At 44.3% G+C, this 26,518-nt stretch overlaps 1 protein-coding gene across 1 annotated transcript in view; it reads left to right on the top strand.

Annotated features, from left to right (window-relative positions):
• The window catches only part of LOC126092705 (uncharacterized), a 710,832-nt gene that overhangs the window by 390,079 nt on the left and 294,235 nt on the right, over positions 1-26,518 (top strand). The window lies entirely within an intron of this gene.

Raw genomic sequence — 26,518 nt, 5'->3', positions numbered from 1 at the left:
ACCATGCGCCAATCGTTGGTGGGGATCTGAAGGTTGTAAGATTGTATTATTCTTGAAGAATCAAGTTTGCCAAGTAATTCTTTTTCTTACTATGATATAACTTTTTCATTTCTTTTGCTATTTTATTGTACAATTTTATTCCCTGGTAGAAAATGACTCTGACGGCACCATTCATGTATCATAATGTAACCCTGCCCAGTATGAAAAAGGCCTCTTTCGATACGTTATGAACCCACTCCTTACACTACAACTACATGGAGATGACGCAGAAAAGGAAGTTAGTGGATTAAGAAATATATCCCAGGGAAACAGCTGTCACTGCAAGGTAGTTTACGACGTCTATAATTTTTGGGAGTCTAGAAGAAATGTCGCCACAACATGTACATGAATGTATAAACACCTGAGGATTGGCAAAGCCCGAAACCGGTCATATGACGAATAAAAAATCTTTTATTGTGACTGGTAACGGAAATTATTCTAGATCTTGTAAAGGAACTGTCACGGAGTTCAACAGTATCCAATATGGATAAAATTCACAAAGGAAAGGAATCCTCATTCTGCTATAAGTCGAAAACAGTCTTGTAATTCTTAAAACAATTAACAAGTGATATTTCATGGACAAGTATGGCAATACGGTAATGTATACCCTGTCCGGAAAAATGCAAGTAAAGAACTGTACCTGCAGCGAACATTAGAACAACCCAGTTTCCTACATATATTCCACTCTCTTATTGACAGCTTTCTTTAAAAGTATTCCGCACGTCTGTAAACGTGCTCTTACCTTGTAAGCAGTCCACGTTGCCGCCAGGAAACGCTAACGGCCTCTACAGTTCCCTGAGTTATAACTTTTACCAGCTCACGCTGCATGACGTTGGTCTGGTCGCAGCCATCCGCTGCTACTACGTTAATATTTTGTTAAAACTAAACAGTTACTTATACTTTTTCACTCGTAAAGCACTCAGCTTAAAATTTCGAACACTTTATAACTTAACTTTTTCAAAACCATTCCAATATTTTAAAGAATAAAAATGTACAATTTTTATAATAATGATATACTGATTTTTCCTATGATAATACTGTGCGTATCACTTTTTGATGAACTCGACTCTTATTATTGTAATCATATGGTGTTGCTTCACGACAGCACATGTAAGCTCTTTTTCTGTCTATCTTTTATTCTTCTTTACGAACATGTGTTTCATAAAAATATAGAAACATCACGAGAAAAGCGTACTTGAATATAAATGTAGATGCTGGTTGCTCTGTTGTATGTGACAACCAACGGCACCCTAGCGATGTTCTCAATACGTTGCAAGTATCGGTGGTTGTCACAACATTGTTTTGTGTAGCTGTGCGTGCATTACATCAGAGTTTAGTGAATTACAATGTGTGCAAATTGTTGGCGCTTGTATTGTGGGTGCAGCCGTAACCTAGGGATTCAAAGTTTCTGGTGCCTCTCGGAGATTTATTCCCCGTAAAGGGAAAGCTGCAAAACATCACCCGCTTAGTCACAACGCGAACAAGAATGCGTGTTGAGCGGTCGTAACAGATGGCCATTGAAGACTACTGTGATGAAAAATAAGAGAACGACAAGTGCAAGAGTTACTTCAAATGGTTCAAATGGCACTGAGCACTATGGGACTTAACATCTCAGGTCATCAGTCCCCTAGAACTTAGAACTACTTAAACGTAACTAACCGAAGGACATCACACACATTCATGCCAAGGCAGGATTCGAACCTGCGACCGTAGCGGTCGCGCGGTTCCCGACTGAAGCGCCTAGAACCGCTCGGCCACCTGCCGCTGGCAGTTACTTCAGAACAGAACGTCGCATCTACGAATCCGGTCAGATGGGACCTTCATAAGATGGGAATTTCAGGGCGAGTTTGATTTCCAAAACCACATACCACTGAGGCAAATGCTCGAAACAGGAAACCGTGGTACCGATGCTATAAAACATGTCTATGGAGCAGTGCTTGAAAGTCATGTAGTCGAATGAGTCTTGTTTCACACTGTTCCCAACTTCCCAAATTCTCGTCGAGTTTACGTTCTAAGAGTGAGTCGTGGCCGGGATTCGGTGTTGATTTGGACAGCCATATCGTGGTATTCCATGGGCCTCACGGTTACTCTGCAAAGGTCGCATTATTGCAAACGATTATGTGACCAATCTGGCTGATCATGTTCATCCGATGGTACAATGTTTGTTCCCCATTGTGAGGCGGTGTCCCAAGACGACGCGTTCACGGAGCTCACATCGTTCAGGGTTGGTTTTGTGGCGAGGAGGACGAATCGTCCCATCTCCCCTGATCACCACTGTTTCCAGATTTAAATATTGTTGATCCTTTGTGGTCTACTTTGGAGAGAAGGGTGCACGATCGCTGTCCACCTCCTTCCTCGGTACCTGAACTTGTCATTATTTTGGGGAAGACTGGTATAAGATTTCATTGAAAACCATATACAACCTTCATTTACCTATTCCGAGACGACTCTTAGTTTTTTGAATGACAACGGGTTTCCTACACCGTATTAGTGCGTTTTTTGGTGTTTCCATGTTTTTGTCCAACTCCTGTATATTATACGTATGTCAACTTAAAGTTTTCCATGCCCTATTATGTAACAACCATTATACATCTACATCTACCATTATACATCTACAATGTCAGTTTCACATCCACTACACACTGGCTTCAATACAAAAGCAGAAACCAGCCGAAAACTAAAATAAAGATCTTTTTAGCAATTGAAGACGTTATTCATAAATTCAGTGCACATTTGTGAATGACTAATAATCAAAATATCGGTTACTGAGCTGTACTTATTAAGCAGATAATGCTCCCCTTGCTGTATCTTATTAAATTCTTAACAGGTTAGAATTGACCATCAGAAGAGACGAGCTTCCGCTATTCACCTTGTTTTCATACAATAACTATGAAGTTTTCCTGTAAAAAAATTCGATACTCTTAACAAACTAACATCATTCGTGCCTTGTCATTGTAATACGCAATCTCAGATGTCCATCCCACAACGTATTTCGCAGAGGTAGCTCCGTGCGCTCAGGACGTTATTCTCTCACCTGCAACGCCTTCACTCTTCAGTGGCATGGCAACTTTTCTTGCTTGGTGACGAAAAGGTACTACCTGTCAGTTACGATATGCTACTGCAATAAAGCATAGCACGTACTGTAGCTGCCGTATACTGTATAGTTCCGAAGATATAAAAAAATTATGCAGGTTCAGTTTTAACGGTCGGTCGTCGAGGGCGCAAGCACACTGGTAGAAGTAGCTTTAGTAGTATTCATGATTACAAAAATTCTCTTTCACGGTCTTGTTTATTATTTTGTCCACATAGCAAGCTAAAGGTATTCACTTTCTGTCAAGTTTCTACAGGAATCAATCTTTGGTCCTAAAAAAAATGGTTCAAATGGCTCTGAGCACTATGGGACTTAACATCGATGGTCATCAGTCCCCTAGAACTTAGAACTACTTAAACCTAACTAACGTAAGGACAGCACACAACACCCAGTCATCACGAGGCAGAGAATCCCAATCTTTGGTCCTAATGGCATTTAATATTAGAACAGTTTATGATTTTTCACTAAAAAAACACAGACCCACGAAGTTTCACTTTTAAAGAATAATGTGCTTTTGGCGAACGGGGTGCAGTCGTCTGCAAGTAGTTGCTCACGTCGGCACCAATGATGCCTGTCCGTTGGTTTCTGAGGCGATCGTCAGTTCGTACAGGCGGCTGGCGGATTTGGTGATGACCTCTGGCCTAGCACGCGGGGTGCAAGCAGAGCTCTACTTATTTGCAGCATCGTTCCCAGAGTGGATCGGGGTCCTTTGGTTTGGAGCCGAGTGGAGGGTCTCAGTCAGAGGATTCGTCGGCTCTGTGACGATCTTGGCTGCAGATTTCTAGACTTGCGCTATTGCGTGGGGAATTGTAGGACGCCCCTAGATAGGTCATGGGTGCACTACACAAAGGAAGCGGCTACTCAGGTAGCAGAGTACTTGTGGCGTGCACGTGAGGGTTTCTTAGGCTAGGCAGTAGGGCGAGGTGTCGTGATGAACACTCACCAGTCGACGTGCAGGCAGGGGAATCAGGACGCACTCAGTCTAAAGACACATCAGCTATCAAGATATTGGCAGTAAATTTTCAGAGGTTTCGGAATAAAGTTTCTCATTTTACTGCCCTCCAGGAAGCGTGTGGCGCGCAAATTATTCTCGGGACTGAAACCTGGCTGAACCCTGAGGTAGGAAGTTCTGAAATATTTAGTGAGGGTTGGAACATGTATCGGAAAGACAGATTAGACACCGTAGGAGGTGGTGTCTTCATTGCAGTTGACAAAAATATTGTGTCTACTGAGGTCGAAGTAGAGTGTGATTGTGAAGTTATCTGGACACGTTTAACAGGGCTACGGGAAATAAAGTTAATTGTGGGGTGTTATTACCGGCCACCAGGTATAACAAACTACAGCTACTTACATTCCATGTTTCACCTGGCGGGAACAAATCGATGGTACAGCTCTCCAAACACTGTATCATCACAACTCCCGCGAAACGCACAGCAACCGTGACTCATTAAAAGGACTGCCTCGGTTGGTTGTTACTCACATGCTTGCAATTTCTCTCTTACTTCGGAACGTTTTATCACAGTCGTTCCGTGTCGCAGCCGTAAATCATTAATACGTTCGCCTGCACAGAGTGTAACTTGGGTCTGGAACATATTAGTCCTTCGGTAATAGTTAACAGGGGCGGTCAGTTTATTGGAGAGTGTTCCAACGGCGCAAGCAACGCGGCAGATCCAACAGATCAGCCGTTACACGTTTACAGCTCCAGGAGCGTTGTACGTTGTATTGGCGTATTATGCTAATATGATATGATATAGGAAAGCGAAGTATGGGAATTCTAATACGCAGACGGGATTTAGTTCCCTTTCATTGGCTGATGGTCACTAGAACCTATTTCATTTTATTTTATGCCACAAACTTTTTCTGTTAAACATTTTCTTAGTAACAAATGATAGTGTTTGTAGTAGGATAATAAGAGATTGTGACATAATGCCATCCCGTTTGTATATTAAACGACGCGCTAAAAAGAGTTACTTTCATATTTCTACATGAAACAGCAATAAATACATAAAACTGCAGAGAAAATGTACTAGGAGATTGAAACTATAACTCTAACGCATGCCAAGCTACGCCGATGAGGATATAGATCGATTTTTGCATAGTCAATATTTTCTTTATCATATAATCTATTTCAAATGCGCAATTCAAGGAAATTATTCAGTTTAATGTCAGTCTTTGAATCATCATATTTCTCCTATCGGGAAAATGTTTTTCGTCGATTCTCTTCTGATACCTACTCATCCTGTTATATTGACGATCAAGACGTTAGTTCTTTACACATGTTTGAACCTCTTATAACCAGTAACTGCAGTTTATTATTATTATTATTATTATTATTTTGTAATGGAAGTTCTGCCACTTGACTGTATAGCTAGTTTATTTTAATGTACAATCATGATTTCGGTCTTTGGCAATTTTGAAGTACCACAGTGTTGTGTATAATCAGACTACTTTAAACGAAGTCATCGTCAAAATATATCGAATTTGGTTATATAATGGAGGCGTCACAACATAAAAACGAGAGCTCTGACTCCTGAATTATACAACCACGTTTAATGTATTTCGATGATGACTTAGTTTATAGGAGTCTGATCGTATCCAACTTTTTGGTACTTCAAAATGACCGATGTCTGAAATCACAATCGCACAGCAGAATAAACGATGTATGTCGTCAAATGTCCTAACTTTCATTTAAAAAGTATAACATGATTGTGGCTCAAACCACGATAAAAATATCAATAATTGTTTATTTATTTACTGAGCAGTTCATTTTAACGGACATTGCTCATTTTCACATGTTGCACTGTGTTAATCTGATAATGAAGCATGGTTTACAATTTAATTTAAACAACTCTGGATAAACAAATATGATTGGTTCATTGTAACTGTATGGTAGACACTTGATGTACCTCTTAGCGTTACTCTGTAGTTTCATTAGTTCCTGTTTGCTGTAGTACCTGAATATAGATTACACAGTAGGAAAAGATATTGTACGTATAATCAGCATTTAGTTTTACCGCGTGTGACCTACTACTTTCCCTCAAAGATTCCCTAGTACTTAATGGAATGCTCATAGCTATGTAGTATTCGGAAGTAATCACTATTAAGTATATGGTTACATAAATGTGATCAGGCGCAATCATCTGCTAAACAGCACTGTCTCAAGCTTACCGGAGTTTATTTCACTGTGGGAAGAAATTTATCGTACTGTGCGCAGTATATTTCGCAGACTTCCACCAATGTATTATAGAAAATCAAATCATACTAATCAAATTCAAAATCACTACAGGAACGGATGTTAAAACGGAAACGTCTCACTCGTTGATATCACGTCAATTTTAATAGCAAAAATATTACTTACGTAAACCTTTTATAAACGAAAATTCTATCCGGCAAAAATTACACTCTTTTGTTCTGCCAATTTATCACAGTATCAGAGATTAAACGACAAGCAAAGTCAGAAATATGATTTACTGTCTATTCCGGCGTTATTTTATTTTGCTTTTAAGCTAATAATTTGATTTCATTTACCTTTTACATCTTTTCTGTATGTAATTAGTTTGCAATATTAATGAATAAAATAGAATCTCTACACCCATGATTCTCTATCAAATATTTTATAATAAAAATATCGTTCTCTATCAGTATACATAGACGTAGTAAAATTATAAGCCTTTGCATCAGCTTTATGGCACTTACGACTACCTGCGTTATAATCAGTATCTTTGTTGCACTTGACAGGTCTTCTCAAGCTACTATCTTTCAACCGTTTTAATCTCATTGTCATAAATTAGGTACTTGAAGGATATTTTATTTTTCAATTGTAAGTCGGGTACCAAATTTTCTTTTCAGCACCTTGGCCTTATTTTATCTCCTTTATTTCAAAATTCAGAGCAGCCAATTCGTCGTAAGTGTGCGATTGCCAGCATAAGTTCCCACTGAAGGACAACAACCATGAACAAACAGGACAAACAAAAAGCCTAGATTCCACAACCACTTTAGTCCGTAAAATGTAACAATCCTATCTAAAAGCCTCTTTAAGTGTTGGCAACACGTGTCTCACTAAAAATCCCTACCTAAAATAGTTCCTGGGCGCTATTAATTGTAAGACACTAGCTTAATCTGCCAGGAAGTTTTATATACCCACCTCGCTGCAGAGTGAATAAAATTCATTCTGGATTTATAATAATAGTAATAATAACAACAATAATACCAGATACTAAAAAGAGCAGTATTACAAACAAGTTTAGCATTTTTCGTACAGAGGTTAAAATCAAGAGATACAGGATAGGTAAGTACAGAAGAGATGACCGAAATGAAAGTTTGTTTTGTTTTGGTTTAGGGCACAAAAACAACTGAGGATCATACGTGCCCAAGTCAAAACTAGAGAACACGAACATAGAAAGGGGTTAAACGACTATACCTCAGTCCCAATGGACAGAATTGGAGACAGCTAAAAGCAGGCAGGTGGAGAGAGAGCTACAAAAATATCATACAGAAACTGAGGCCGAAAAGTAAAAATTTAATTGCCTCCGCCATATTGCTTCTGAGGAGAAAAAGTAAAACGCGTTCGACAGCCCGCGCGTCATTCGATGAAACGGCTGATAAATCAGTTGGAAAACCCAAGCTGGAACGTAAATTGTTAAAAAAAATGGCAGTCCGTCAGGAAGTGGCGGACAAAATTTGGACGCAATGTGTAAAAATTGGTGGGGTAGCGCCACTTAGAAAATGACGATGGCTAAGAAGGCAGTGACTAATACGCCACCGAGTTAAAATAATCTCCTCCCGGCGGGAGGTCATCCAAGGCACTGGGAGAGGCTTAATAAGCCGAAGGTTATTCCCGTGAAGGAAGGACCATTGGCGATACCAAAGGGACACAACTTCCTGACAGACGACGACGCAGAGATCGTCGGAGGGAATATAGGTGCTCGAGGACTGAGGTTCGAGGAGTGCAGCCTTGGCAGCGGCGTCAGCAGCCTCGTTTCCTGGCAGACCAACACGACCAGCGACACACAGAAAAGTGGCTCTGGCTCCACGAAGAGTTTGCGAGTGGCAGTTTCCCTGGGCCCGCTGCACTAAGGGATGAGCAGTGTACAGCGCATATGTACTTTGAATTGCAGTGGGTGGGTCTGAGCAGAGGACACAATTTGAAAGGCTGTGTCGCTGGATGTACGCCGTGGCCTGATACAAGGCGAAGAGCACATCTGATCCAACGGTCAGTCCGAGAGCCATTATTGTAGACAAAGGTACTATCCCCAAGTTCTATGTGAAGGTCGTGAAACTGGATGCGACAGACCGCGGCTGGATTAGTGTCCTTAGGAAGCGAATGAAGGCCGTGGTTAACATGGGCCACTTCATGAAGCCAAGGTGGTGAAGGGTTCACACCCACTGGGAAAGTTGCAGGTGGTGTGAAGTTAAGCCGCCGTAGCAAGTGGCGAAAGTGGACTCCAGGAGGTAATAGAGAAGAGAGACAAGCCCCGTACTGACTGTCAAAGGGATCCTCAAAGAACGATGCATAAGAGAGGTGGCTACACATGGCGCCCGAGGCCGAACGGATACCATGATGGTGGATAGTGTTGAGACGGTGTAATGGAGGTGGGCGTGCAGACACATAAATAAAGGACCCATAGTCGAGTTTAGAACGGACAAGGGACAGGTGCAAGCGGAGGAGGGTAATTCGATCGGCACTCCACGAAGTACCACTGAGGACACATAGGAGATTGAGGGACCCTGTACAGCGGGCTGCCAGGTAAGACACATGAAAGGACCAAGACAGTTTCCTATCGAGCAAGAGCCCCGGGAATTTAGTAGTTTGAACCAACGGAAGGGCAACGGGCCCACGACGTAGAGATGGTGTGAGAAGCCATTTGCGCCGACAGAAATCCACATAGACAGTTTTTCAGAGGGAAAGCGAAAGCCAATGTCGATGCTCCAGGACTAAAGACGATCAAGAAGTCGCCGCTCACTGAGACAGGTCCTTGGAGAGTTGCAACAGATGGCAAAATCTTCATCAAAAAGGGAGCCGGAGATGCCCCTGTGGGAGACAGTTCATAATAGAGTTGATGGCGGTAGTAAAGAGGACGAAACTCAGGACAGAACCCTGAGGCACACCGTTTTCCTGGATAAAGGTGTCCGACGAAGCAGAACCCACACGCACCTTAGAATCTCGATGTTCTAAAAATGTCTTAAGGGAACAGGGCAGGCAGCCACGGAAGCCCCTCGTGAAAAGATTACAGAGGGTACCTGTTCTCCAGCAGGTGTCATAGGTCTTCACCAAATCGAAAAACACGGCCACAGTCTGGGCTTTCCGCAGAAAGCCATTCATGACGTTGGTGGACAAAGTAACTGCTCGAAATACACACTGTTCGTTCGTCAGTAAATTGCGAGACTCGAGCCACCATACCAGCCGGGCATGAATCATACGTTCCATCACCTTGCAAACGCAACTGGTAAGAAAGATGGGGCATTAGCTAGAGGGAAGATTTTTGTCCTTGTCAGGCTTAGGTAAGGGTAAGACGGTGGCTTCATGCGAGCGTCTGGGAAATGTACCCTCTGCTCAGATGCGGTTGTCAGTTTTAAGCAGAAAGTGCTTGCCCGCGAGAGAAAGGTGCTGCCACATCTGAATGTTGCTGACATCTGGCCCTTGTAAGGAGGATCGGGATCAACTGAGATCGTGGTCAAGCTCCCTCATAGTAAAGGCGGCATTGTAGCACTCACTATTCGGAGAAGAGAAGGGCATCGCCCGAGACTCCTCCGCTCGTTTCCGATGGAGAAAGGCAGGGTGATAGTGCGAAGCGCTCAAAATTACCGTAAAATGATGGCCCAAGGTGTTGTAGATAGCAATAGGATCCATGATAACACCGTCTGCTACTGTCAGGCCGGATATTGGTGACTGGATCTTGGTCCCAGAGGGCCATCGGAAGTTGGCCCACACGACAGGAAGGCGTGGAACTGTTAAAAGAGCTAGTGAATGAAAGATAGCTAGCTCGTTTGCTGTCCCGAAGGACGCGACGCCACTTTGCACGCTTCTGTTTACAACGAATGCAGTTTGTCATCGTAGGATGATGGTTAAAAACGCGGAGAGCACGTCTCCGTGAGCGAATTGCATTGCGGCATTCGTCAGTCCACCAAGGGACTGGAACACGTCATTGTAAAGAGTAAGTGAGAAAAATGGAACGTTCTGCAGTAATAAGGATAATCTTGGTGAGATAGTCCACCTGGTCATTACAACTGAGGAAATCTTGTTCTGCGTAGGCCGCCAGGGAGGAGTAAAGCTGTCAGTCAGCCTTAGTAAGCTGACATTTGGGCGTGCGTGCGGGTGGGGTAGTTGTCAGCAGACGTAGAGTACACGGGAAATGGTCGCTCGAGTAGATGTCAGAAAGAACGGACCACTCAAGACGATGGGCAAGCTTGGCAGTGCAAAAGGATAGATCCAAATCAGAATAGATGTGCGAGGATTCGGAAAGGAAAGTGTTAAGGCAGAAGAGGTTAAGTTGAATAAAAAGGTCAGCCAAGAGGGCACCTCTCTGATAGGTCCTGAGAGAACCCCAAAGTGGATGATACACATTAAAGTCACCGAGTGGCAAAATAGGGGAGGTAGCTGCAAAATAATCTGAAGGTAGTCTGTCCTGGTGACATCGAAGGGCGGAGGTACATAAATGGTACAGAGGGAGAAAGTCAGGGAGGGAAGGAACAGACGAACTGCAACAGCTAGATGATGGATAGTCAGGGAGGAAGGTTGATTATGAAGGTCATCTTGTATGAGCAGCATGACGCCCCCATGAGACGGAATGCCGACCTCATAGGAATGTCAAAACGAATTGGTAAGTAATGTGAAAGCTCAATGCGGTCTTAGGGGCGCAACTTCGTTTCCTTTAGGCAGAGTACAGCGGGACGCTGCGATGCTGAAAGCAGCCGTAAATCCACTTTGTGGGACCAAAGGTCGCGAACGTTCCATTGGAGGACAGTCATAAAGAGGAATAGATGGAGGGATGCCAACTCGGCGGCCGCCGAGTGACAGCCGGTGTAGAGTCGCTACTATAGGGCACAGGAGCAGGAGGATGCTGCTCCATGGTGGCCACACAAGCATCGGCTTGCTTGTGTAGTCGGTGTGTGGAGTCCAACACTGAAAAGTGGTTTGTAGTGCGCACCGGCGAGACAGGCAGGCCGGGTTAAGGTACCAAGTGGCGAGAACGCCGAACACGATCTTCGAGTTGGCGAAGGTGAAGAACGATTGCCTTTAGCGGGCTTCTTCGAGCCTTTCCGGTTAGAGGAAGACTCGGATGTTGTTTGTCTGCAGGGACGGAGGAAGTCTTCACGGGAGTACTCTTTCTGTCGTTTCCTGCCTACTGGTTGTGTAGTCAGTGACATCGTCCCTTGAGGCGAGCGTTTTACTGTTTGTTGCACAGCGAAACTTGAGGATGGCGATGCTACCTTGACACTGAGCGGTTTCAAAACCTCAGAGCCGAGTATGAGGTCGCATGTCTGCGTGACCATGTCCTTCGTGCAGCGAGAGATAACAACAACAGAACTGTAGGTGCCAGACGGCAGAAAACAGAGTTTGCGACTAGCCAGTAGCTTGCGAGCTACTAGGTAAGGCACTTTTTCCTTTATCCGAATCTCTTGGACAGCCCGCTCATCTACATAGTACATACACAGGATGATCCCGAGAGGAAGCGGAATGGCCGCCATAGCACATGATACAGCGGGGAGAAGGAGGCGGACAATCGCCCTCGTGTGAATCCCTGTCACAGGTTACACATTTGGCTGGGTGTTGATAAGATGTTCTGGTGTGGTTAAAACGATGACACTGGTAGCAGCGTATTGGGTTCGTAATTTATGGCCAGACTGTGATAATTTCATAGCCTCCTTTGAGCTTGGACGGCAGCACCACCCTATCAAAGGTAAGGAAAAGAATGTGGGTGGGCACTAAGGAGGAATCCACCCTTTTTTTTTTTTTTACACGATGGGCGGTGGACTGGTAAGGTAAGGAATGAGGAGGTTCTACGGAGAATCGGAGAGGAAAGGAATATGTGGAAAACACTGATAAGGAGAAGGGACAGGATGATAGGACATCTGCTAAGACATGAGGGAATGACTTCCATGGTACTAGAGGGAGCTGTAGAGGGCAAAAACTGTAGAGGAAGACAGAGATTGGAATACGTCAAGCAAATAATTGAGGACGTAGGTTGCAAGTGCTACTCTGAGATGAAGAGGTTAGCACGGGAAAGGAATTCGTGGCGGGCCGCATCAAACCAGTCAGTAGACTGATGACCAAAAAAAAAAAGTGCGGCAATGACACTCTGATCAGAGAAATAAGATTGTATTTCGGCCTAGGCTAGATAGTCAAGCAGCCTGGTGTAAATTACAAAGTTCTGTGGGTATCGACACGAACAGGGTAGCCGTGGAAAAGCGAGGCAGCAAGCAGTTGTTGTGTCTGAGAATCAGAAGCCGCCTCCAAACTCAAAGTGCCATTACTTAAACGATAGCGGGATTTCACAAGGCCGGCAACTGCATCAACACCTTTCTGAATGTTGAATTCTTCTCGGGTTATCAGCCGAGTGATGGCGTCGTCTTGTCGCAACGTTTCGATGAGTTTCGTACCCATCATCTTCTGGCGCCAGAAGATGAAGTGTACGAAACAAATCTAAACGTTGCGACAAGACGACAACACAACTCGGCTGATAACCCGAGAAGAATTCATTTTTGGAATACGCCGAGCAAGATCGACTTTAGCACGTGATTTCGCAAGGAACCGTGGGACAGCGGGAAGGGTCTTCGAATCAATAGCCTCATTACGTTTACGTTTTGTAGACGTTGAGTGTGAAGATGAGTGATTCATAGCGTGGAAATCCCCCATGATTGCCGGCATCTCTGTTGGCTCGTTCCTTCCAACGGGGGGCCCCCTTCACAAGGGGGGCGCACCCGCCTTAGGTGGTCGTTCACACCTCAGGTCACAGCTCCCGAACACCTGACAGAGGGATATCATCTTTACGCCATTAACTGTTATAAGTTTTTATTACGCTATTGCAATTTCGGCCTTAGGCCATTACCAAGTGCTGATGTTATGGCCATCTCAGGCAATCACCCCCGCCCCCCCCCCCCCTCCCCTGGACCAGGCCTCTATCAGGAGGTACGTGTGAACCCTACCTGTCCACCTGGGGCTGGGAATTACGCGTTACCCAGTCACCTGTTACGCATCAGATGCGTGGGTCGGGCTTTAGGAGCACACAGGGAGGAAGAACAAAAAAAAAAAAAAGATACTTAAACGCCGATGCGGAGAGGAGAAGGGAAACGAAGAAAGGAAAAGGGAGTGAAAAACAAAGACGTGCCTGTTCTCACGTCAGCAACAGAATTCAGAACATTCCAATAATATCCCAGACATGTTTCCAACGGTGGGGAAAAAGAAGAGCAAGAGGACAGACATTCATCACGGAAGGGAAAAAATGCTGCAAAGACTGGGAACCATGGGAGTCAAGCACGAACCGCCAAAGAGTGGCGAGCCCCTTGAAGGGGGGGGGGGGAAGAAAAGAAAACAGTATGTGGAAGAGGTTGCTACTGTAATAGGGGAACTATTATCTCTTGAAGATGGAACTGAGTTAATTTCTCTGATAAACGAGAAAGATCGGTGTAATGTCAGTTTCCTATTACCAAAAATGATGAGATGACTGTGTGATGTAACGGCTTGGAGGCGGTATTGCTTTGTTGAGAAAGAGTATTCCTACTGTGTTATTCTGACTGTAGCGTTACCGTTGGAGTGGATGCATTAGTTGACCAAAATATAGTGGAAACTATCGTTAAGCCATAATAAGTGTTAATTCTCTGGTAATTCATCGAGGGTAGTGGGACAGCAGCCAGACATCATGTACTTGAGTAATGAAAATTGAAACCAACAGCTATATTGTTTATTCAAAACATGCTATAAGTTTCTACGCGAAAAAGCTTAATCTTCAGGAACTGTACAGGAAAACACACACAGCATATTAGTTAACTATAATAGAAACAAAAATCACAGTTTGTGACTACAAACATCATAAAAGTACATAATAAAGTATACTATTGGTACCCATACAGCAAAATTGCTGGTAGGCAGTATTGGGCGAAAACAGTCCGATACGAGCAGCGGCCACGTTTTAACAGAATTTACCTGCTACACGCTCTATTAGTTCATCAAAGTATTCGTTGCGTAGAGACGACGCCTGTTTATACTGTGTGCTGCAATGCTTCAACGTAAACTGTTCGGGCCCACAGAAGCTCATTTCCCCGCGAGTGTATGTCCGCCGTGACGGCATATGGCGAGCTGTTGATTGTGGCGCGCGCCATTAACACCGCCAGTCTCCGCGGCAAACGCAGCCGGCCAAATATGTGTGGAGCCGCGAGAGCAGCGCGCCCTGTTTAGTCCGTAAACCTGGACCGGAAAGCGGAGCGGTGCTGTGCCTTCCTTCCGCCTCCGCACCCCAACCTCCGGCGCCACACTCTCTTTGCACAAACCAGTCCTCCGGCGCAGTGGCGCAGTATTTCAGCTGCGCAGCATCCCGCCCCCGCGTGGCTGGCGAAGTGAGCACACCCAGAGACCGCTGATTTGTGTCAGCTCCCTGCTTACCTTGCCAGTATTTATGGGACCTTTCGCGACGAACGCCGATTCTGATAAACTGAACAATCCAATAAGCACTCGCGTTGCTGCAACGCAAGTGAATTATGTTCTCCCTCTGGACTGGAGCTGCTGTCGTGCAAAGAATCAGCAACAGTCTAATCCACACTAATTGTCTAACTTAGCTGTCTGATGTCTGCTTCCTCCCATGGATATAATTTTCTTCCTATTAGTGTGTACATGCACCACAGCCAGTACCAAGTTATGTAAGCTCTACTTTACCTCAATCATCTGCAATGAACCCTGTGGAGAAAGCTATCTGGTATTATGACAGAAGTCAAAGACGTGTATTACTTTTCTAGAGCAGTGCATGTATATTAACTCAATGGTGTGCCTTTGTTAGTTACACATCTTCACGGAGAAATATAAATGTATTTTTCTTGGGGTGTGTGTGTGGGAGGGGGGCATGGGGAGGGGTTGTGTGCCTTGCGACAAGGCATAGAAAAAATGTGATCTCATAGTGCCGCTTATAGCCTCAGAAAGTGCTGTGTCTTAGCTGAGGTTTGGCGTTCCTTGGTTCTGGTCTAATAGTATTGCAGGACTTTTTTCTTCCTACAGTGCGTGTGTACATCACGGTAAAAACGCATAAGTTAAGGACTAGAAGCAAAAAGTACATCGAGGTTTTACACAACGAAGACCTAAACAACACTTAAAACTGTGAAGAGATTAAAGTCTCCCAAGTCAGATATGTGTCGAAATCTGCAGAAGCTGATGGCCAAAGGAAATACAGAATATTTACCACGAGGAGGGTGGCCACGCATTTCTTCGCGCCGGGAGAGCAGAATACTTCATCGACTAAGCCGGAACAAACGGGAATACTACTTCAGCTTAACTGGAAAAAGCCTGAAAAAAGAGACAACGAGAGGTGATTCCAGCTCATCAGTTGTTAAGTAAACACTTTTTGCATTGGGAATAAAGGCTATGATTACTAATAAGAAGCCATTTCTAACTGCTGTAGTTAGGAAAACGAGAATGTCATTGGTCAGAGTGCACGTAAACCGGTCTAAAGAACAGTGGGGAATTGTGGTATTTTCACGTGAAAGCCGATTTTCCATGATGAGTGACAGCCCACAGCTCGTCAGGTGTGAACCCAATGAAATGATGGATCCTGACTGTCTTACACGAGCTGAAAAAAGTGCTGTGCCGGTAATACTGTGCGGTGCAATGCCATAGCAAGGTGTTGGAAGGCTGCGCTTTGTTCATGGAACAATGATCAGTGATTAGGTCAGTACTTGTTCCATAGGTCATGAATACGGCACTTTGTAATGGCGTGGAACATTTCAGTCTTACAAATGCTTCCTTTAAATGCCATAATTCAAGTTTTCTTTTCTCTTAGATATTTACATCTACGAATTCATCTATTGAGTAGGACTTGTCATTGAGAAATTCGTTTAATTTGCTTTTAAATGTTGGTTGGCTGTCTATCACACTTTTGATGCTGTTTGGTAAGTGATCGAAGATTTTTTGGCAGCGTAATTCATCCATTTCTGTGTTAAAGTTAGATGTAACCAAAGTAGTGAAGATCAGCCTTTCTCCCAGTTTTGTAGCTGTATAGGTTGCTGTTACTTTTGAATTCGAATGGGTTATTGATAAGAAATTTCGTAAGTGAATATCTATTGCGAAGTTACTGTGATTATGCCCAGTTCCTTAAATGTGTACAAGAGGATCTTGGCTGGGCTCCAACCGCTATTCTGATTACACGCTTTTTGGTATTCAATATTTTCTTCCTTAATGATGAATTGCCCCAAAATATGATGTCATACGAAAGAAGTGCGTGAAATAGGCATAGTAAGCTAATTTATTTATATGTTTAGCGCCATAATTTGCAAAGGCCTCATAGCATAAGCAGCTGAACTCAAATGTTTCAGCAGATTATCAATGTCTTTATTTCAATTCAATCTCTCTTCAGTGCACACTCCAAAAGTGTTTAAAATATTCTTCTGGCCGGACTCTGCATTTATTAACGGTGTTTAGCCAATTACTGTACAGAACTGTATATTCGGTGCCTAGTCAATTTTTAATGAGAGTCCATTTGCAGAGGACCATTTAATAATTTCCTGGAAAACATTATTTACAATTTCCTCGGCTAATTCATGTTTGTTGGGTGTGATTAAATACTTGCACCATCAGCTAAAAAACCAGCTTCACATCTTCCTGAATATGAAGCGGCAGGTCGTTAATGTACCTTGGAAACAATAAGGGATCCAAAGCTGAACCTTGTGGGACCCTATTCATGATACCTTCGCAGTTTGAGGAGCCTGCTGATTTTTGCGCGTTATGTGGTTTACTTCAACCTTCTATACTCGTCAAGTTAAATATTAACTGTCTCACTTATACCACAATACTTGAACTTATTTAGAATCTCATGATTCACACGGTCAAAAACCTTTGAGAGGTCACCAAAATCCCAGTGGTTGATGTTCGATTGTTTAGAAAATTTAATATTTTCTATTGAAAAGCCTTTATAAAAATAAGATTGGCGTTTTGTTAGTAATTTATTTTTGTAGATATACGATGCTGTTCTTGAATATATTACTTTTCAAGAAATTTGGATAATGCTGTCAGAAGTGAGACTGGACGATATCGTTGCCATCAGACCTATCCTCCCTTTTATCCAATGGTTTAACAATGGCGTATTTCAATCTCTTAGGAAGAAAGCCCTGTTACGGTGATCTGTCACGTAAGTGTCTTAGAGTTATCTATTGGGAACAAGCTTTCAATACTTTGTTGGAGATGCCATCAATTTCATGCGAGCTTTTACTTGTATTCGAGTACGAATGGTACCTGTGCAATGTCCTGAACGCGCTGCAAGTCTCAGTGGTGGCACGAAAAGTGATCTGTGTAGTTGAGATGCATTATTTTGGAGCTCAGAGCATTCGAATGTGGAAAAAAAATTTGGGGCTTGTATGGTGCCTCCGTAAGATGGGTAGCCAAAGTGTATAGTGTTGCAAGAGGCACTATATCGAAGATTTATACCGCGTGCAGGGAGAGCCGTAAAAAATTACCCTCTAAGTCACAACACTAACGAAATTGCTTGTTGAATGGTCATGACAGACGGTCATGGAAGAAGATTGTGACGAAAAAATACAGAAGTCGCTGCAGAACTACATGACTCACAAGCGAGTTCTGCTAACACCTAAACAACACGAAGGGAGCTCCATAACCAGAGTATTTCAGGAGGTGCTAGATTACAAAAAGAATTCCTCTGTGATGGAAAGGTGCCAAAGAAATAAAACATAAGCTATGGAACAATGAATGGAAGTCATTCAGTCGGATGTGTCGTATTCCAGACTGTTTAAATCTTCTGGTGGCACTTACGTCCCAAGAATGATTTAAGGAGGAAATTCTGTAATGATTTGGGCAGAATTGTGAGATTCTACGGACCCCATGATACTGCGTAAGGTCGCAGTACTGCCAAGATTTGTGTGACTTTTCTGGGAAATTAGGCCTATCCCATGTACGATGTTTGTTCCCTACGTCTGATGCTGTGTTCCCAGATGACAGAGCCACTGATGACACAGTTTGCATCGTCTTAGACTTCTTTTTTGAGCACGAGAATAAACTATCGGATCTCCTCTAACCACTACAGTTATCAGATTTCATTATTATTGTGCCTTTGTGGTCTACTTTGGATAGATGTGTGCATTCTCGATATCCACCTCTATCATCGTTATTTGAACTCGTACAATTCTGCGGGATAAATCATATAACTCTACGTCCGAAGAGGCCTTGGAAGACCCACTGGTACCGACCGACCACTGTGTCATCCTGAGCCCATAGGTGTCACAGGATGCGAATATGGAGGAGCATGTGGTCAGCACACCGCTTTCCGGCCTTTGTCAGTTTTCGTGAGCAATGTCGCTACTTCTCATGAAGTGGGCTCTCAGTTGATCTCATATTGGCTGAGTGCACCCTGTTTGCCAGCAGAGCTCGGCAGCCCTGTACGGCCACACTTCCAGGTGCTAACCAAACCTGTCAGAGATTAACTTCGATGATCTCACGGTAACCGATGCTGCCAGTGCGACAAGAACGTTAGCTAGATTTGTATAAGAATGCCTTGAAAAGCATAGTCAACTGGAAGCTGTTTTTAGGGCTAGCAGGTTTCCCACGTCGTATTACGAATGATAATGTGTTGTTTCTATGGGTTTCCATATTTTCGTCTACCTCCTGTACCTCATAACTCTGGAGGCTGCGTACACTCCACAAAAACTATCAGCTGCTGTAGCCTTGAAAGCCCTGGCAGGACGGGCATGTTATGTTTAGTTGCACTCTCCTCAGTAGTGTCGTGCAGCTTATCAGTAGCAGTCGATGTACCCATACGCTTGCTTCAAAGCTGAGTACTGGGGATGCGCCGTTGGAGCATTAGTGCTACTGACGCAAGTACGTGCCCGGCGCCGCACGTGTGCCGACGTGGCCTCTTAGGGAAGCTGGGCAGCAGCCGCCGCCCTAATGAGCTCCCGGGGGAAGAGCCTGCAGCCTGCACCCCGCCGGTGGCCGCTGGCCGCTTGGCAGCCGCAGCCGCCGTTGGTGCTGCTCCGCCAGATGCGATCGAACTCCTCCGATAACCGCCCAGCCGGCTCCTGCAGGCCTACCGCAGGCTACCCGCATAGCACGCCGGTAGTCCTAGCGTCGGGTACGCAGCATGGGGCGTGCCTTCCTTATTAGCAGCGCAAATCACAAGATGACTCGAAAAAGACATGCGAGTGATAACACTTCCCATAGGCAAGTTCTCGAGCAAGCCCACAGTGACATACAATGAGGATCGTATCGAGAACGAAGAGTTATATCGGATAAGATACACTACCAGATTTTTCGCTAACATTGCTATTGTCCACTTGAAGGTATCGTCGATGGACGATCGTAAGGAAATACAGGAAGATTTTGGCCAAATTCCCACGTAATTTTCAAACGAATAGCAGCACTCTTTCACCCTGTAACACGTTCACGCTGGGGTGTTCCACAGTTGTCAGCAGCAATACACTAGGTTATGTTGAATACGGATTGAACGGGGTAAAAGATAGCGATGCAGTCTCTTGCCACTACTGTTTATATATCAAAGAAGCAATGACGGATATAAAAGAAAGGTATTAAAATTCAGGGTGGAAGAATACCAATGATCAGATTCACTGATGACATTGCTATCCTCAGTGAAAGTGAAGAAGAGTTAGAGGATGTGCTGAATCCAATGAACAGTCTAATGATGTACAGAATATGGATGGAGACTAGGTGGAAGAAAGAGCAAAGTAACGAGATGAAGCAGAAATGAGAACTGCGAGAAGCTTATCTTCTGGATTTGTTATCACAAAGCATATAAATTAAAGGAATTCTGCTACCAAGGCATGATGGACGGAGCAAGGAGGACATAAAAAGCAAACTAGCACTGGCAAAAAGCGCATTCGTAGCCAATAGAATCCCTCTAGTATCACACACAGCTTTCAATTTGTGGAAGAAATTTCAAAGAATGTACTTTTTTCGCACAGCATTGGCTGGTAGTGAAACATGAACTGCGGGAAAATCGGAACAGAAGAGAATCGAAGCATCTGAGACGTGGTGCTATAGAAGAGTGTTGAAAATTAGGTGGACTCATAAAACACTGAATGAGGAAGATCTGCGCTGAATCGGCGAGGAAAGGAAAATATGGAAAATACTCACAAGAAGAAAGCACAGGTTGATAGGAGATGAGATATCAAGGAATTTCTTCCGTAGTACTAGATGAAGCTGTGTAGGATAAAAAGTATAGAGGAAGACAGAGATTCGAACGTATCTAGCGAATAACTGAGTACGTAGGTTGCAAGGTTGGTTCATTAGAGTAATTCGTGGCGGAACGCATCAAACCAGTCAGAAGACTGACGGCTCAAAAAAAATACTGATTAGCCATTCCCAACGATAAGCTGTGAATAAAATTTAGTGTGATCTTTCAACGAGAGAGGTTTCTGAACAAACGAGATATCACATGATCCGTCATTAACATATTGTAAAATTATTGTATGCGATCTGACATTGTTTTAAAAGAATGGGCTTCAAAATAAAAGGGTTGTATGTTAAAACAGTAGCGGAGAACATATGAATACGACCGCCACCTCTCAGCGAAAAACAGGAATAGCATGAATAAGCGTGACGGCCTCATAGAGAGAAACACAATTCAAAGCGCCTCTGTGGACGTTTTAACTTCTAGTGATGTATAGTGATTCAGCTGTCCCTAACGATCCTTTTTCACGCATTCCGCAAGTCTGTAAGCAGTCTTCAAAGACCATGCGCGAGGTTTTCATATTCTCTCGGTGACTACGCGCAAACTTTAGCCCTAAAGAAAAACTGAACAGGACCTTCAAATGCACTGACACCTCAAAAGTGATCCATCACCAGTCAGGATTTCTAGTAGATTGTTTGCGTCACTCCATTCTACCACTGTACAAAAATACACTGCCACACGAACTACTCCCGATATTCGGCATTTTGTTTGTCTGCAAGGATTGGATCAACAACATAGTCGGCTATTTTGTTGACATTATTAATTTAACTGTGTCTGTGAGGCTAATGAAAGAAAAACGACTTTTGTAACCACGAAAACTAACAGCGTTGACAATTCTATCCAAATTTAATTCCTTACAAGCATAATAATTTCGTAGTCAAAGGGCCTGACGAAAGCAGGGAACGTAATAAGGCCAGTCAATAAAGAACAAAAAAGTTCGAATGTGGGAAATAATTCGTGCAGTCGCAAGTTTTTGTCGCGTGGTAGCAGGAAGTGCCATGAACAAAATACTAGAAATTCCGACCGATGTGGGAGCTGACTGAGCGTGGGTTTGAAGGTCACTTTTGTATGTTTTCCTTGAATAATTCGAAAACTACGTTTCTCTTGAATAACTCGAAAACTAGGGCCTGTACCGAAAACTTTCCCCTCTATAAAATTTAATTACATTAAATTTCATATAAAATTTTCCTGTTCATTTTTCTGTAGGACTAATAGTTCGTTCGTAGCGAACGACAGAATATAAAAACCTCGTGCGTGGTTTTTGATGGTCAGGTAATGAATTTCGGATTGCATAAAACGACTTCGATAAGGGTAGCTGAATCACTTTGTATATCCGTGCACAGTCGGCAGACCTCCAACGCTAAAGACGTATACCGATCCACATTACATTTCAAGGCGGTGAGCTACTCTGTACTGTTAATGATATAATAATGAATAAGTAGGCCTTTTACGTAAACAAATGTAACGTACTGACTGTAAATGCGCCAAATCACGCGTTGTTGTACGGTTAGTTACACGTTTACAGAATAATCCGAGGAAGCAATCACATTCATTAAAGATCTCTGAAGATTCAAAGTGGAACGACCAAATTAAACTAACTGTAGAAAGGCAGGTACCAGAGTGAAAGTTATTGGAGGTATCCTCAGAGAGTGTAATCCACCTACGAATGACTTAGCTTACTAAGCCACCGTGCGACCGATACTTGAATGTTGTTCGTTAGGAAAAAGGATTAATAGAGCAAATAGAGCTGAAGAGCCAAATTGCCACTAAGACGCTCAACCAACACCAATGGCAGATGTTACAAGAGAGGCGTTGTGCTTCACGGAGTTTTTTTACTATTAAAATATCGACAGTGTACAAGAGTCAACCAAAATATCAACAGATTGCTTTCTTCCAAGCATTTATCAAAAAATGGTTCAAATGGCTCTGAGCACTATGGGACTTAACATCTGAGGTCATCAGTCCCCTGGAACTTAGCACTACTTAAACCTAACTAATCTAACAACATCGCACACATCCATGCTCGAGGCAAGATTCGAACCTTCGACCGTAGCAGTCACGCGGTTCCGGACTGAAGCGCCTAGAACCGCTTCGCCACCGAGGCCGGCACGTATTTATCGCTGAGAGATTATAAAGGTGTGATTAGGGAAGGTTAGAGCCACATTGAGAATTACCAGCAGTAGTTCCTGTCGTCCACCTACGTGAATGAAAGGAGGAGGTGATATGGTACACAAAGTACCCTCCACTAACCGCCGTACTATTGTTTGGGGGGGGGGGTTATGAGATATAAATGTAGATCCTTGCCGCATAAGATAATTTATTGTTCCTTTCGGCTACATCCGGATGAATTAAAACGAAATGCAGTCTGTCGGGCGCGCCTTATAACTGGTAACGGAAGCAAATATCTGGGTTCGACCCTCGGACCAGCACGTATGGACAAACAATCTTAAAGTTCTTTTAACAAGGCCAACTGGCGCATTGTGTTTTCTCCACAGGGTAACAAAGCGGAACACCTGTTAAATGTTTTGTATTATGCAGGAACATGTAGTGAGTAAGGATTGTCCCGGGATAAGCAGATGTCCCGTACAGCCGGCAGCGAGCCAGTATTTGCGGAGCCGGGACGCCACTGTGTCCGGACCCCGCCCCTCCGACTGTTTCATCACGGAAAGCGGTCCCGTGTAAACACCGGCTTACTTGCATTAGCGGCGGAGCCGGGGCGGTTCCCCATTATTCTGCGAGCGCTGGCAGCGGCCCGCAAAAAAAAAGGAGAGAGAGGAAACACGGCCGCAGCGGCCCGTATAGGGGCTCCGGGGAGAAGAAAGAGCGCCCAGATTCATTTTCGTTCCGCCACAGTTTCCAAGCGTAGGTTACCCTTCCCTTGCCGGACCAGAAAATAGTGATGAAATGTAGCATTAGGAGTCACCGGACTCTAGGGTAGACAGTAGAGTAGTGATGCGCCTGTGACGGCGTGCGGCGAGGGTAGGAGAAAGGGAGAGGGGAAGGAACGCCCAGTGAGTGGACCTCAGCGCCGACGTTCTCTGCGGAAATGTGTATCTGTCCCGTGTAATACTGTAGCCAATCCATCAAAGCGACGCCCGGCGCCCACGCCGCGCAGACGGGGAAAGGCGGATCCCGGTGGGTCATCCGTTGAGTGCAGTTGTGGAAGAACCCCGCCGATGTGAGAGGGGCAGCGCGGTGGGCGTCTCGTTCGGTTACAAGCGGCCCCAATGGAAAGGGGCGTTGTCGTCCGGCGACGCTTGGAAGGGAACAGCGTTTTGTTCGACACGGGGAGCGTCCCCGCCGGAAAGCGTGGGTGCGCTGTGCGTGTAAGTGTGTGTGTATGTGTGTGTGTGTGTGTGTGTGTGTGTGTGAGTAGTGCATCGAGGGCGGCAGCGATGCGTCATCAGCACTCGGCGCGCTCGGCGGTGCGGCGGCGCGTCTGGCGTCCGTGTCAGCGGCCGGAGACGCGCTGTTCCCGCATAATGGATGGCACTTAGCGCCCCGTGTTTCACTCGCTGCCTAATTAACATATGTTTTAGTGCCCCGCCACGGTATGAGCCTCGATTCTAGCGTGGCGCGTGGCCCGCGCCGTGCCAAAGGCATCCCACACACAATGCAACTCTGTCGTAGCCATCTTCGTTCCACGCAGGAAGTGAGCCGTTGATACTGCTTGTGCTTGACGTAGTGGGAGTCAGAACAGTAACGCCTTCTATTGTAACACACACTCGACGTCTTGAAATTGATTTTATTCCTGACTTATAAACGACGTCAGTGTGGTATATTACCGGGGCAGTTTAAACAGAACACAGTCAACAACAAATGTGTAGTTTGACGAGTCAGTGGTCAGCACACATTGTTCAGTAGTGGTCGTGCGGCCGCAGTGTGTCAGCGTCTTTGTGCCACAAACCCAAACGTAACAACATCTCTGAATATGTGTCATACATTCCTCAGAATGTATTGAAGAGGAGGAAAGTGTGTGCAAAATTTGTCTCGCCAAAAACAGGGATGCGTGGACGCTTGACGCAGACTGACTGAAATGGAAAACTCGTATAATTCTTGTCTGGAAAAATTCATCATGCGTGACGAGTATTGGCGTTAGCAGAGCAAACCTAGCACAAAAGTGGTTGTCCGCAGCTCATGGTCGTGCGGTAGCGTTCTCGCTTCCCGCGCCCGGGTTCGATTCCCGGCGGGGTCAGGGATTTTCTCTGCCTCGTGATGACTGGGTGTTGGGTGATGTCTTTAGGTTAGTTAGGTTTAAGTAGTTCTAAGTTCTAGGGGACTGATGACCATAGATGTTAAGTCCCATAGTGCTCAGAGCCATTTGAACAACAAAAGTGGAGAAAGCATCATTGATGGCTCGAAATCACTGAGGAAGGTGTGAATATGACGTGCGGATTGAACAACATCCCAGAGAAGGACTTTTCTAACAGTTCCACATATTCGTATGGACATTCTGTGCGTTGTATTCAAATGCTCGGGGGAGAGGAAGGGAGAGTGTATGCAGAAGGCCTGAACCATTAAAATAATCCTCAAGTTTCTCTATTTTTTATTATTCAAGCCCGGAGACTTAATTGGACTCTCAAGGTGGATACAGGCTGAATTAAAGGTCCACAGATAAAAGTGGCACTACAGAAGAATGCTGAAGATTAGATGGGTAGATCATATAACTGATTAGGAGGTGTTGAATAGGATTGGGGAGAAGAGAAGTTTGTAGCACAACTTGACTAGAAGAAGGGATCGGTTGGTAGGACATGTTCTGAGGCATCAAGGAATCACCAATTTAGTATTGGAGGGCAGCGTGGAGGCTAAAAATCATAGACGGAGACCAAGAGATGAATACACTAAGCAGATTCAGAGGGATGTAGGTTGCAGTAGGTACTGGGAGATAAAGAAGCTTGCACAGGATAGAGTAGCATGAAGAGCTGCATCAAACCAGTCTCAGGACTGAAGACCACAACAACAACAAAAGTTTCGGGGTTCTCGATGATATTCTGGGATTCCAACCGACTGTCGTTTGCTACCATGCACGATCACGATATTTCATCTGAGCACCTGACACGACTGCGGATGGACCGTCTGAAACAGACAGCGGCTACTCACGTCGCACCATTTATTAGTGCACAGTACGGGATTTGCACGTGTTTCTTGATCAGAATTGCATGGCTAACCACACTGCCAGCAAGCAGTGCTAAGTCGGTACCAAAAGCTCTCCTGGAGATGTCTGCCAAGTTCTTACATGATATGCCGTACGTGGAAGTAAATGAAGGCTAACTGCACTGGTGAAACTTCGATTTTTCAATACGACAGGAAAACTTCAAGCATCACAATATTTCGGAAGTTGTCCAGAAATATTTTTTAGTATTTTGCTAAAAGGCGCCATTGTAGCCAGTGGCTTATTACAGAATGGTAATGCGTGAGAGATTTTTGTTGTCGTTGTCGTTGTGGTCCTAAGTCCGGAGACTGGTTTGATGCAGCTCTCCATGTTAGTCTATTCTGTTTAAGCCACTACGTTACTGAGTAGTTATGCAATCAACAGCTTTCTGAACCTGCTTATTGTATTCATGTCTGGGTCTACAATTTTTGCCTGCTTCCGTTTCCCTCCACCCACTTTCTACTACTACTAAACTGCTCTTCCCTTGATATTTCAGAATGTGTCCTGGCAACATATCCCTTGTTTTAGTCTGATTGTGCCACAAATTCCACAAATTTGTTGTCTCCCCAGGTCTGTTCAGTACCTCTTCTTTAATAACTGAATTTACCCATCTAATGTTCAGCATTCTTCTGTAGCACCACGTTTTTAGAGCTTGTGTTCTCTTCTTGTCTAAACAGTTTGTCGTTCATTTTTCACTTCCTTATACTCACTAGACAAATACCTACGGAAAAGGCTTGCTGATACTTCAGGCTGTATTCAATGTTACTTTCTCTTCTTCAGAAAAACTCTTCTTGCCATTGCAGTCTACATTTTATATCCTCTCTACTTCGGCCACCATCA

Source organism: Schistocerca cancellata, chromosome 7, assembly GCF_023864275.1.
Source record: "Schistocerca cancellata isolate TAMUIC-IGC-003103 chromosome 7, iqSchCanc2.1, whole genome shotgun sequence".
Lineage (NCBI taxonomy): Eukaryota > Metazoa > Arthropoda > Insecta > Orthoptera > Acrididae > Schistocerca > Schistocerca cancellata.
The sequence above is the reverse complement of the archived record's forward strand: the minus strand, read 5'-3'. Positions and strand labels throughout refer to the sequence as shown.